This window comes from Apteryx mantelli, chromosome 2 (genome assembly GCF_036417845.1).
Source record: "Apteryx mantelli isolate bAptMan1 chromosome 2, bAptMan1.hap1, whole genome shotgun sequence".
Classification (NCBI taxonomy): domain Eukaryota; kingdom Metazoa; phylum Chordata; class Aves; order Apterygiformes; family Apterygidae; genus Apteryx; species Apteryx mantelli.
Window position 1 is genome coordinate 69280471 of NC_089979.1, and position 13069 is coordinate 69293539.

The 13069-nt window shown below is 42.3% G+C and overlaps 1 protein-coding gene across 1 annotated transcript in view; it reads left to right on the forward strand.

The window, feature by feature from the left end:
* BMP6 (bone morphogenetic protein 6) overlaps window positions 1–13069 on the forward strand; it is a 102106-nt gene that overhangs the window by 27322 nt on the left and 61715 nt on the right. The window lies entirely within an intron of this gene.

Sequence of the window (13069 nt, forward strand, 5' to 3'; positions counted from 1 at the left end):
CCAAAAGTATGAATGGTTCAGAAAGGGATAGAGAATACATCAGTTGGTAGCTGTTAAACATTAAGATCTGGATGCATTTCCCAGGAAGTTGCTAACTTTGCTAATGGTTGGAAGAGTCCGGCCAGGGTACAGATCTTTCTGTAACTTTTTTCCTCTTATATTCTTCCCTAAACATTTCTTATTGACCACCCTTGGAAACCAGATCCTGGGCCACATGAGCCTTTGGTCTGGTGCCTTAAGGCTGATTTTATTATCTCATTAATCTGCATGCTGACTTTGGTTAGTGTTCTCCAGTTCATGGTATGAGTAGCACGTAGCTCATCAGCAATAAGATGATGGAAACCTGTGGGAAAATGCTGTCTATCCCTTGGTTTCTCAACTGCAAGGTTCACATTTAAAAAAGTGGGAAGACAGAGGAAACCACAAAGTGAAAAGAGTTGCAGCTTTGCATCTAGTGTAGTCTACGAGATTACACCTACAAGGACATTACTTGTATATTAAATAATCAGAAGAGCCAATGCAATTTCTCCTGAATGCATTCTTGGTGCACCAAAGGGAAGAATTTAGCTGTTGTGCCTTACCTGTTTGTACAATGAACCATTTTACTGCTCAGCAGAGGTGATTAGTAGTTTGTGGTTATATATAACCTGTCATCCAAAACATTTTACAGATAGCCAGAGACTAAAAAGGCCTAATAAGGAGCTATTTGCTTTACTTGTGGCTAACCGAGGCATGGGAGTAAATAAGCATGAGCAAACGAGGTAGTATCACCTAACAGAGGCAAGGAGCTATGGAACTGAAGGGTGAATCTCAGCCCTGCTCAGCAGCCTTCAGTGACAGTGTATTTTGATTAAGAAATTGAAATAGGGCCAGATCCTAGAGCTTTTTAGCTTGCCATAGAGCAGCATGAGGAGGCATCATTGGAAATTGTCCCTTCCCTCATCTGGTGCTGGTGCTGTTTCTTGGGAGGGTTCCTGGGGGCAGTGTCTGCGAGCAGCCTGTCACCATGAAAAGAGCTTATCAGCACGCTACCATGGATAGATGAATACATTTTTTTTTGTGATTTTTTTTTTTTTGTATTCCCCCATGAACATTTTTTCACATAAAAACTGCAGAGAATGGGATTGCCAACCTTTGTTTTGTGTGTATTTGAACAGCAGAAGAGCAAACAAAGATCAACACCTCAGGTCATTGTCTTGGCTGAAAAGCACAAGATATTTGATATTTTTGTTCTTTGCTTTCTGGGTTTTGAGCCTGCAGGGTTTGATTTTTTTTCAAGCTTCCCTGTAGAAGGCTAGAAAGATACAATTATATGTATAATTTAATACAAATGCGAGTTGGCTTTAGTTCATTGGCTGACTGAGAATTTGGAATATATAAAAGCATAAATAAACATATTACAGGATTCATGAAAAAACTGCTAGGTTGGGTAATGAGACGAAGTGCAATAATGATGGTTCAACTGCATCAGCTGTGCTGTGACTGCAGGAAAACCCCTCCTGTTTATCAGCTGGACAGATTTTACCACCAGCCTATAATATACCTATATTGTACTGATGAGAAATAGGTACCAGTGACCAAAATTTCAGTTCTAGATCTGTCCATTAAGGTCCTTTCTGCCCTAGAAAGTATATCTAAATGGTAGATACAGACCTATAAAAAAAAATAAGCACACCATTAGTATTGGCTTTATGTTATGAGAACACACACAAGTGGTAACCTTTTGAGGCAAGATTGTTTGGTTTGGACATACCTACAATTAGGAAAAAAAAAGTGCAAACAGCTGTTTCAAGGTTTTGTTTTGTTTTGAATAAAAGTATCCAGTCCTAGTTCAAGCTATTTTATGCCAAGTTCTAGTTCAAGGCCGGAGGGAGATCTTACAACTGATTTAGAAAGTCCTGAAATGACTCATAAAGCAAATGCCAGCACAAACCGTAATGGCGCCCGTGGACATAGATGCGGAGCGGCCGGGGGCCAGGGTCCGCCAGGGGGTGAGCAGAGCCTCTCTGGCGGGTTTGCGGTGCTCCCCGGCCGCGCGGAGCTGTCATACCGCCTTTGCAGAGCTCAAGTCCTGTGATGGGGCTGTTTAGCCTGGCCTCAGTCCACGCACTGTGAATTGTATTTTAGAGGCAATGCTGTTGTTTTGTGTATTTGCTGGATCCTGCAAGAAGTGACTTGTTTTTTGGGAGGGTTGTTTTGGTCACATGAGTTGATAACTGGGAATCTACCTACATGAGAGGCAGATCCTGGGAGCTCATCAGCAATATGATGATGGAAAGCTGTGGGAAAATGCTGTCTGTCCCTTGGTTTCTTGAGTTCAAAGTTCACATTTTAAGAAGTGGGGAAACAGAGGAAACCATAAGGTGAAAAGAATTACAGTTTTGAATCTAGTGTAGTCTCTGACATTACGCCTAAAAAGACATAGTGGCTTGAGTTGCTGGGACCTGGATTCTAAATATTTACCTTGGAAAATGTGAATCATGTTGATGCTAGGTACTACTACTAGGAGTGCCTTTTAGTTATGTTGCCATCAATTAAGCAGAAGGACACAGAGTTGGGTGAAGGCAAAATAGTTTCACAAATATTCACTTGTTCTTGTAAAATAAATTTGTTTAACCATATTTATGCCTCCTTTTAAGTTTATTGTCCACAAATAAATAAACAAATTGGCAGGAACATTGATAGCATGGTTAAAACATGAATGAATATGGTATAGCAGAAAGAGAATTTTGAATTAGAAAGTAAGTGTCTGTTTTGGAAAACTCTTATACCAAAGCAAGGGGAAGAAACATTCCTATACAGAGGCCTGCAAAAATTTGCATATTGCTGATGCTGAGCATAAGAGTGTATGATTTTAGTAGGGTTGCGTGTGTGAGTAAAATGAAGCTGCAAATTTACTGTCCACCAAACAAGCCAGTAGGTCAGGCAGTGAACAGCTGCTGAGAGCTGTCTGTCTGCCATTGACGATCCCAGAAAATTAGGTGTCGATAATATCAGAATAGATTATTCGAATTAACAGAGCTGAGATACTCACAAACTACTCATTGGCAACCAGCAAGTGGAGACAGGCAAAAGGAAAAAGATGTTTTGGCTAGCTGAATCTTTGTAGGATTGGTCATTCTGAGAACATTCTGAGCTGAGGGCGGGGGAAGCATTTGAAGCAAAAAAAGATCATAAATTCAAGAGAATTTTTTTTTCTTTCACAAGTTAAAATTTGGAAAGGCTGACTTGTCATCGTGACTGTCAGGGGAAGTGAGTGTGATATGAATTGTTATTGCATTAATCCTAAGAGACTATTTTTAATAGTTATTCTAATGTTTCTAACAAAATTCTAGTACAAGCAAAGCATTTGTCAAGGAGGCATTTGCTGTCTCTGCATGCAGTGAGAAGAACAAACTATCAAATTTAGGTGGAACTGGCTCATTCTTACTCTCCCTCATCTACCTGGAAGTACGCATACTATGCCAAGTATGCATAGTTCCTCTGTCCTGTCCAGGCACACTGTGCTCTACAGCCAGTGGATTTCCAGGTGGCAAGATTTGTTTCTTCCATATGCTTCTTCTAGGGTGTTTCTGACAATTTATCTCAGACCTTGAATTTTATTTTGGCCATTTATTATTTCTGTGTGCTCAGAACATGTATGATACAAGTTTTACTCTGCAGTTTTAAAGTATGCTTGTTCATTTTTTGTATTATCATCAGGATGAGATTTGTCAGAGAACTCCACTGAGAGGTGGGTGTTGTGCCTGCTCTTCACCCAAAAGAAGTGTAAAAGGGAGTCAAACAGCTTTTGGATTAAGAGGTGGAAGATTGGAGCCATTGCCCAAGACATAGGCAGCATGCAAGGGCCAGGCAGTGGGTGAGCTAAGTGGATGGAGGGACTTTTCTGTAGGCTCGAAGCAAATACCAATGACTGTGCATTGCTTTTGTGAAGGAGTAGGGGGGAATGTGTATGAACTGAGGTGGAAATCACAGGGCAATGCATAGAGAGTTTTCCTTCCTGGAGAAGGAAAAAGAGATGCTCCTTGTGATAGCACTGAACGAAGGGAGAGGCACAGACTTCGGGAAACCCAATGGAGTGCTCTGTTTGTTTGGTTTCTGCTGTATTCAGAGAAATAGGACTTTGCGTGTGGATATGTCCTCTGTAAATCAGTTGTATTAGATCGAGGAAATACTTGTCAGGAGCAAGTAGGAAATGCCAGTAGCTGAGCCTGAAAAGTTTTGTTTGAAATATCTTGGGCTGCTGAACTGCTACTGAATCAAGAGTCAAGGAGAAACAAGTCGGTATGCTGCCGCCCTCCCCTGTGGCAAGAGATGTGCAGAGTTTCAGGGTCCCCAGTCTGAGCAGATACAACTGAAGGATCTTAACTGTTGTCCCCAGCTGCAGAAAAAGTGCATCCAATTTAGACCAAAACCATACTTGAAAGAGATGAAGATTTCCTGACAACTGGAAATCCTGTTTTTCCACCAGCTTTATACCTGGCTCTGATTTCTTCTCCTAATGGAAACAACCTGCAAGATCCTAATTATTGGCTGATGGCTTGGGACAGAAGAGGTAACGGCACTGTTAAATGCAGGAAGCAGATTTCATCGGTGCTTTGTCAAGTGTCCTGCCCGCTCATTCACTGCAGGCAGTGACTCAGCCCTGGTTCCAGGGTCCCTGCTCCAGGACCCTGCCACGCCTGATCACTCTGCAGCACAGATTTGATCTGCATCAGCTGTGAACAGATGACATGGAATTTAATGCTACCTTGGTGCTTTTATGTTGGCTTTATGTTGCCTGTGGGAGGAATAGAATGACAGATGACTTGGCCGGGAGCCTGCCAATGTGCAGTCAAATAGGTAGAAAAGAATGGAGCAACCTTAAGCTGCCAGAGGAAATTTTTACTCTATCTTGGTTCTTTGTCACATTTTTGATTTGGTAGTAGGAGCTGTAAAGCTGGATTCACCATACCAACAAACCACAACATCGGCATGAATATTGATTTTAGATGTGGGGCAAGTTTCCCCCCTACTTTTTTTTAAATTTTTATTAGCCAGGTCATTTTGCAGATCTGATTTTGAGCTTGGCTCTGCCAGCGCTTCACTCGGCACAATGATGGGCTGATAACAGCCATTGGAGGTGGGGGAATGTCTGGAGTGGCATTCGGGAAGCAGAAAGGCAGATAGAAACCTGTAAATTGTTTCTGCTACCAAAGGATAGAGACCCTGGGCCCGCCCTCTCAGAGCCAGGACCTACCATCCTGTGCTCTCCAAGTGGCCTCAGAGGTGTTTCTTCTGTTGCTGGCTATTATTCTCTTGAACGTATGGCTTGCCTTTCCTCCTTTTTTTTCCTTTTGGTGCTTCAAAACGTCTTGCACATATTATTTCTTGCTGGAATTCTTGATATTTTATCACTAGAGTCACAATTCATGTATTTGTTTTGAAGCCAAGCCTACAGGTTCTCTCCTGTTTTAAGGAATTTGAAGATGCTGACACATACAATTTAGTAATATAATATAGAACTTTTAAGTGTTTTTTGCAGGATCATGGTTTTGCAATGTAATCATACAATAACCCCAAGGGTTCTAGATTAAATCTGAGTCCCAGAAAATGGTAGGACCTGATGTCCTCCATCCTGTCCAGAATTCCTTGTCCCTTTCCATATGTATGCACATATACACATCTACAGAAACACTTAGCTTGTGTGGTAGCCAAATTGTTACATGATTTTATCGCAGCTCCTGAAAATTATGGCCTCTCTTGCTTTCTGCATTGCCAAAAAATCTAGTTGTCTTTGTCATTTTAAGGAAAGATTAAATGTAGGTATACCTAATACACATATTGCACATATGAACACATATGAATGCATTTATATGTAAATGAAGGACTGAAGTACAGCTGGGCGGAGGGCACAGTGTTGCTTTTTGCATTGGAGGGGCTACTGCAGTACCCATTTAAAAAATAAAAAATAAAAAAACTGCAGTTTGAAGACCCTCCAGGCTTTGCTCACATCTCATCTACAGGTCTGGGTGAGAAGAGGCTCAGAGATTTGTTGTCTCTTAGCTTTTTTTAAGAGGGTTTCCTTTAAAAATCTGTTTATGGTTGGGGAGGACATGCCTGAAAAAACATTTGCACATAAAACAGCTGTTAAGTGAATCTCCACACACTGAGATCAAGAGAACGTGAAGAAATATGTACTTCCAAGGACCTCTCTGCCAACTTGGAGCCTCCTTCAGAAAATAAATACAATCTCCCTACAAGTCTCTGGTAACTTAGTTACTGAAAAATAAATCGAGCTACTTAGACCCTTGAACTTTCTTTTTTTCTTTTTTTTTTTCCTCCCTCCCTCCCACTAAGTCTGAAGCAAATGCATAAAATTGTGCTGGAATGATACATGCTGAAGCCAAATAGATTGATTTTAATGTTTCTTTGGTATGTTGTCAGCTAGTCAAGCGCAGGCAGCGGCAGAGCTCGTCCGTGTGTGAACTAACCACTTCCAGTAGTGCAGCCCTCCTTCCAGCAGCAAATTAAATGCCTTGGGAAGCCCTCTTTAAAGCGTCTCCCTATGCCGCTCGCCGAGGGCAAAAAGAGCGGCATCCGCGGGGGCCTTGTCGTTGGGTGTTTCCCGGCGTTATTGGGGGCTGCTTTCGTTTGTGGGTGAACTCCTCTTGCCTTTCCCACATGCCCGGGCAGTGGCTCACGGGGGAAGCGTGCCTGGGTGTCCCCTGCCGCGTGTTCCGCTTTGGGGCGCCCTTGGGTGCTGGGGGGCATCTCATGGGGCTCCTCTGCCAGGAGCCGGGTGCCTTTAAAATCCTTGGCGGTGGCGGCGAGCGAAGGCTGCTGGTGCACTACAGATGTTTTTACAGTTCGCTTCCAAGCAGCTGCTTTTCCCTTCTTTCGTCTGTTTTTCCTTTATTTATCACGTCCCTCAGGAAGGCGCGGAGCTCGCGGCCCTGGCAGGCGCTGGCTCAGCACGAGCCCTCGCACGCGGCCCCGTGCCGGGCTCGGAGGCAGCACCTGCTGCTGCCGCGGGCCGCATTACCCCCCGTGCAGGTCCCAGTGGCGGCACCCCCCATGCCCCCCAGCCAGCAGCCCTAGCGTTTCATAAAGCAACCCGGAAAGGAAAGGATGGAAAAGCACTCGTTCTCAAGTGGAGAAAGTGGTTAGTCAGCATAGCGGACGCTGAGGCCCCGCGGCCCTGCCCGGGGGTAGGAGCCAAGCTCTTCCTTAAGGGCACACCGCGTTAATAACTCTTATCTCACTTCTGGTACTTAAGCGAGCGCCGTCGATTAAAATGTTGAGACGTATCCTGTATCCATCATCTTGGTTGACAGCACACGCTCGCCTGCTGGCACTGTAAATCCTTGGCTGTTCTCTGCTGTACAGAGATTTGTCCAATATTGATACAAAATGTTTAGCTCCCAGGTAATAGGAAGCAAGAAGAATGAAAACAAGCCGTAAAGCCCTATTTGGCCAGCTGTCAAAAATCTGAAGGCATTTGCGACTGAATCCTTGGCTCACAAGCAGGATTTTTTCCCATTCATATTCTCTTTCAGCAGACGGATTTCTGTAGACTGTTCAAGGGAAAAAAGTCCAAAGATGAATCCTTTCTCCACATGCTCTTTAACAAAGTTGTTTGTTTTTTAGCTTGTTCACAAAATGAAAAGAGAATATTCTCCATCTGCTGCTTTTCATTTATTGTCATTCTTTGGTTTGAAAAAGTGCATTGCAACTGTATGCTCCGGGGGTGCTTTTTAATTAGCATAACTCTGTTTGGTTGTGTCATGCAAGCCCAATAAACCTGGGCTATCTTTTTTCTAAACACAGTTTCAAGTTTTATAACTCCAGGTTTCAAGTACTACCTGGATCTGAGGGTGTTAAGGGTTTTTGTTAAGGATCAGATCTGTCTCTAAAGGCCTGTCAACTATTCTGATGCCGTCACACTGTCAAGTCAGGACAGATAAGTCTTCATGACAACTTTGCAGCTCTAAGAAATAAGGTTAATTTTTCAGTGAAAATTCTAGGAGTGGCAGCTGGAAGATTGAATGCCTAACCAAAATATTTTGCTTAGCTAAGGTATCTGTACAGTGGATAAAGAAAAAACTGATAAAATGATTTTGCAGTGTGTGTGATTTGTCTGTAGAAGGACTCTAGTAGTTGAAACTCACATTGAGTTAAATTAACCATGCAGTCTTGCAAAACTGAATGCAAAATGCTGCAATTCTCTTTTAATAAACTGTCTCTGTTCTCTTGCTTTTTGCACAATATATAGAGTATTAGGCTGCACAGGGCATGAAAGAAAACAGCACTGAGAAATAGAATTAGAATAGAATAAATGTTATGTAAGTTGGCATAGAACTCTGCAACCTGGAGAGGAGTGACAGGAATCCTGAAGCGTATTATTCATTCTTAACCTATTTCTGGAGATCCTCACAGCATGCTGGGTGGATCTCGGCTTCCCGTTGGAAGAGGCAGCAGTCTGGATCGCCTGCAGCGGAGCAACAGCAGCGCGGGACGGCAACGCTCAGAGAGCGGGAAGCATCACCCCTTCCATGGGATCCTGCATTTCCTGGGCTGGGGGAAGAAATGCATGGGTTTGGTTAGTGAGGAACTACTTTGAAGACTACTGCTTTAGGGCTTTGGTAGCTCTCCTCTGCTCTGGCAAATTGTTTTGCCTGAATTTTGTGGTGAAGCCTGAAGCGAGGAGTCAGTCGTGTGGCCTTAGTGAGGAGCTGGCTGCTGCTAGCTCTTCCCCTTCTCTCAAGGGATGGAGTCACTGGCAAATCTTGAACCCAACATGAGCCTTGTGGACACTTTTGCTCTTCTAGGTTTCAGTGGTCAGCAGTGTCACTGGGACAAGTGTGTCCAGCAGCAGCTCAGACACTAATTGACATCTTTCTTTTACACAAAAATGGAGAAAGAGGACTTTGGATTTTGTTACTGGGATAGTTTGTTCTTGTGCAGTAGTGGAACAAGACAGCCGTAGGTATTACTGCATAGGGAGAGTCAAGACAGCTACATGGCATCCATCCTCTTGGTTTCCTCCGGTCCCTGCAGGTCTGGGGTCAGAGTACCCATGAAAAAGAGATGGATGTGTGGATGGTCACTGTGGAGGTATCCCTTCACCTTTCCTCCTTTCCCATAGAAGAGTGCCTTTTACTCAGTTTCCTTTAACTATTAGTGGAGATGGACATTTCCCGCTACTGCTTTGCATGTGGTTGGGAATCTCCAAGTTTTGCAATGGATGGTATTGCTAAATGTAAAAGGGAAGTTCATGGGTACCTGCAATATTGCACTAAATCTTTGGAAAACTAGCTGAAAGCAAACACTGAACTTTTGGCTGAAATATGGTTGAATTCCCATTTGAGTCGTATTTCTGCTTAGCTCTTCAAAGTGAAGCATATAAACAGACCATAATAACTAGAGATGGGCTGCCTGAAGCATCAACTTTTTTACTATCCAAATAAATAAATAAAAATAATGCTGCCATTTCAGATGCCTTGAAAATATACTAATGTCAGGTAGTGTCTACTCTCTCTGATATCTGTTCTCTGCATTTGCATTGGGTCATATGTTTGAGATACTTAGTTGATGTTTAGAGTACACAGTGTTGTGGGGTAAAATGGGAAAGGGTGATGCTTTTAGATCTTTTCTGTACTCCAGCAAGATCTGAGCAGTTCTCAAAAACCTTGCCCAGGTATACTCTAGAGCTGTGTGAGATATTTAGAAATCATTAGCTTTGTCTGACATAAGAAAGGAATCACAGATTTAAGCAGACATGACCTTCTGCTCTCAGTTTTAATTTTTCTTTGCTTCTGTGTCTTGCTTGTTGGCATTTGAGATGCTTCACTTCTGTTCTTTAAGACTCCCAGTTCTGAATTACTGTCACAGTGATTTGCATCTCCCTTGCCATATTGTGTGGGTTCAAGATGAACATGGCAAGGCTCCAATTTAATTGCCTGCTTAGTCTGGAGGGCCAAAACCAGGGATGGTCCTTGCCAGTTACCCCAGTTGTATACTTCAGGTATTTGGCAGTGGTCTTCAACTCTTCCATTTCTCTCCTCTTGTCAGGCAGAATCTAGAGCAGTGTATTTTTCATAGCTTACCTGCTGCAGAAGTCAATTTTTCAGAGTTAGCATGGTGAGAGACAATTTGGCATCAACACAGAGATTATGCAGCAAGTTTTTCCACCTGCAATTTCTTCAGTATTATGGGACTTGCAGTGTTAGCAAATGTGATATGAAAACCGTTAGAAGGCTAGGAAGGCATATTTGGGCATATTCATATTTGTAAAGCTGTTTTTTAGAACAAAACCACATGTTAAGGTTTATTGAGTAATAAGAGTATGGGTCAGGATTTTTTGACATTTAAAAGCAAGGCACCTTTATTCCTGATAAATAAGTGGTCTCATTTCTTTTTTTGATTCATGTGGGCCTACCAGTTTTGCCCAGATACTAGCTTAAATAAGGAGCTCCTCTTTCTCTTTAAAACCTACATGCTTCTGATTTAGCTTTTCGCAAAATCTAGAATTCCATAAGAGCTTAAGCTTATGGCTAAATGTAGGTGCTTGGAGGAGATGCTGTAATGTTCAGGTAGAGTTTATACAGAGTGAAAAATTGTGTGCATGAATACCATTTTGCCGGGCTGAGGCATTCATTGACTGACAAAGCAAAGATTTGAATATATGCTCTACTGAAGGAAAGCATGGTTTTGTTCTGTTTAGCTTGAGAAGGATAACCATGCATCTTTCTGAGAACCTCATTCTGCAAACCCTCCTCTTACAGAATTATGACTGACTGACTTCTGTGGGGGATCTGCACTCGTAAAGTTTGTCACCCATGATATTTGCGTTTCATGACTATAAAAAAAAATCACTGTATGTAAACTCACCCTCAGAGAAGATGATGGGAAAGCAATTAATTTACCTTCTGTTTAGCATTATTTTTGGCCAAGTTTTTGACCAAAAAGGGCTTAGTTTTAGAATACTAAATGTGAAAATCTGTACTGCATGACTTTGTTATTAACAACAGAAAAACTGTCCCATATGTTTTACTGGCAGAGAAAAAGTATTTTTACATAATAGAATTGGAGCAGAAAATATTATTCCCTCTTGGAAACATTATAGTATATTAAATATGAACTTGGAAGCTACATTTCCAAACAATCCGATTCCAAAAGCTCATTAAAATTTGATGTATGCTGTAGTATCTTTGATTTATGTTGGTTGTACGCATTCTAATTAGCTAGGAAAACATCAATTGACAGCTGTAAAATCACGACTGTGTAAATTGCCACTCCTGAGTCTTCAAGGATCTCTCAGGGAATACCTTGACTGTTTTGAGGCTTACAGTCAGAAGTGCAGAAGTTTTCCTGGCTAAGTACATGAAAAAAGTGTATATGCAAATGACCATTTACCCCCTTAAGAGCTAACTCATCTGTTCAGTTATTACTGCATACCAGTGCAAACATTTGCATTTGTGAACATACTGTTTTATTTATGTTATGGTGACACCTAGAAGCCTTGATCAGAATTGGTCCTCTCAGTGTGCAAGCTGCTCTATGTGGGGAAGAGCCATGGTCTGGGAGAGTTCACAGTCCAATTAAAACTGGATGTAATAAGTAGCTTTACTCAGCTACACCCAGATGAAGGTTGCAGTGGTAGAAAGGTGTCCTGGTCAGAGCTGGGATGAACGCAAGGCTCATGGAGACACTTCTGCTGGCGATCTGGACCTGAACCCTGCAGCCTCTCATGTCATCAGCTCAGTCCGGAAAGAAGCACAGGCAGGGCACTAATGAAAGACTCTGTGTTAGTAACACCCCTACTGGGTATCCTTGACCAGGCATTAAATACATCTTTCCCTGTTGCTATTGACCCTCCATTTCCCTTTGATAAAATGCAAGTTGCAAGTAATGGCATTGGCAGGAGTGAACCCTGCTGGAAAAATGAACATATTGCCTAGTAAAGTAGGAGAGTTGAACCACTAACTGATCCTCCTAAGCGGTCCCAGAGAGCAGGTTCAGTATGGGCAGCAGCAATACCAACTTCTCTGTGCTGCTCCCTTAGTGTCCTCTCCCCTCCACCTGGGGAGAAGGTAGCTGAATCCTGTGCTTGTTCAGGAACCTTTCTGCAGGAGTTGGCAGCACAGACTCCATCTGCGATGGTTTCCAGATGTTGACATTTCTTCTTGAACCTGGACTGAGAACAACCGCTTCCATTCCAGTCACTGTCCGCTCCCATGAATGATTACAAACATTTTAACTGGAGTTTATTCATTCAAGGCATGATGTGCCAGTAAGGAGAAATATTTGTAAAAACTGCTGGAAACCTCCCCATTTCAGTAGGCACACCTGCGTCATAGCAGACTATCTGTAGTTAAGAAATGGAAGAAACTTCTTGCACCTCTGGACATATGAACTAAATTCAGTCTTAACTTCTAAAAAGCACTTTTTAACATAGGGTATTACTGGAGACAGGGGGAGGAAAGAGCTCTTTTCTTCAGTGAGATGCCTCCAGGCAGTAATTGGAGATCAGAAAATTATTTGAAGACCAGTGTAAGCACATTTTAACAATACTAAGAGAAACCAAAGGCAAAAATCATGGTGTTTTCTTTGTAACTGCTTTTTTTTGTTGGTATGTTAAGTGGTCTTTTTTTATCATCATGACTGTCTGGTCAGAGAGCTTTTTATACACACATTCATTAGGCAGAGCAAGTTCAAGCATAACTTTTTTTCAGCCTCTGTGTTGTATAGTGTGTGGTGTGTTCATCTGTGCTTTAATGAAAGTTCAAGTCAGTATCTCAGCTTGGAATATGAACAAATTAAGATTTGATTTAAGATATTTGACATGGAACATGAACAGATTAGGACTAATAAATTCCTGTGTCATTTGGGAGCGCAGGACTTCACTGAAAGGGCTTCAGGTGCTCTTAAAAATCTCCCCAAAAATAATTCTGTAAAATGCTTCCTTGCTCCACTTATAACAGAAATCTAGAAAGTGGAGCTATTTGTCACGAGGCTGTTTCAGTTCCAAGCTGTCTGTAAATGTGGCAAATTTGGAGGCAGATGAGTACTCCTCTGCTTTTCTCTT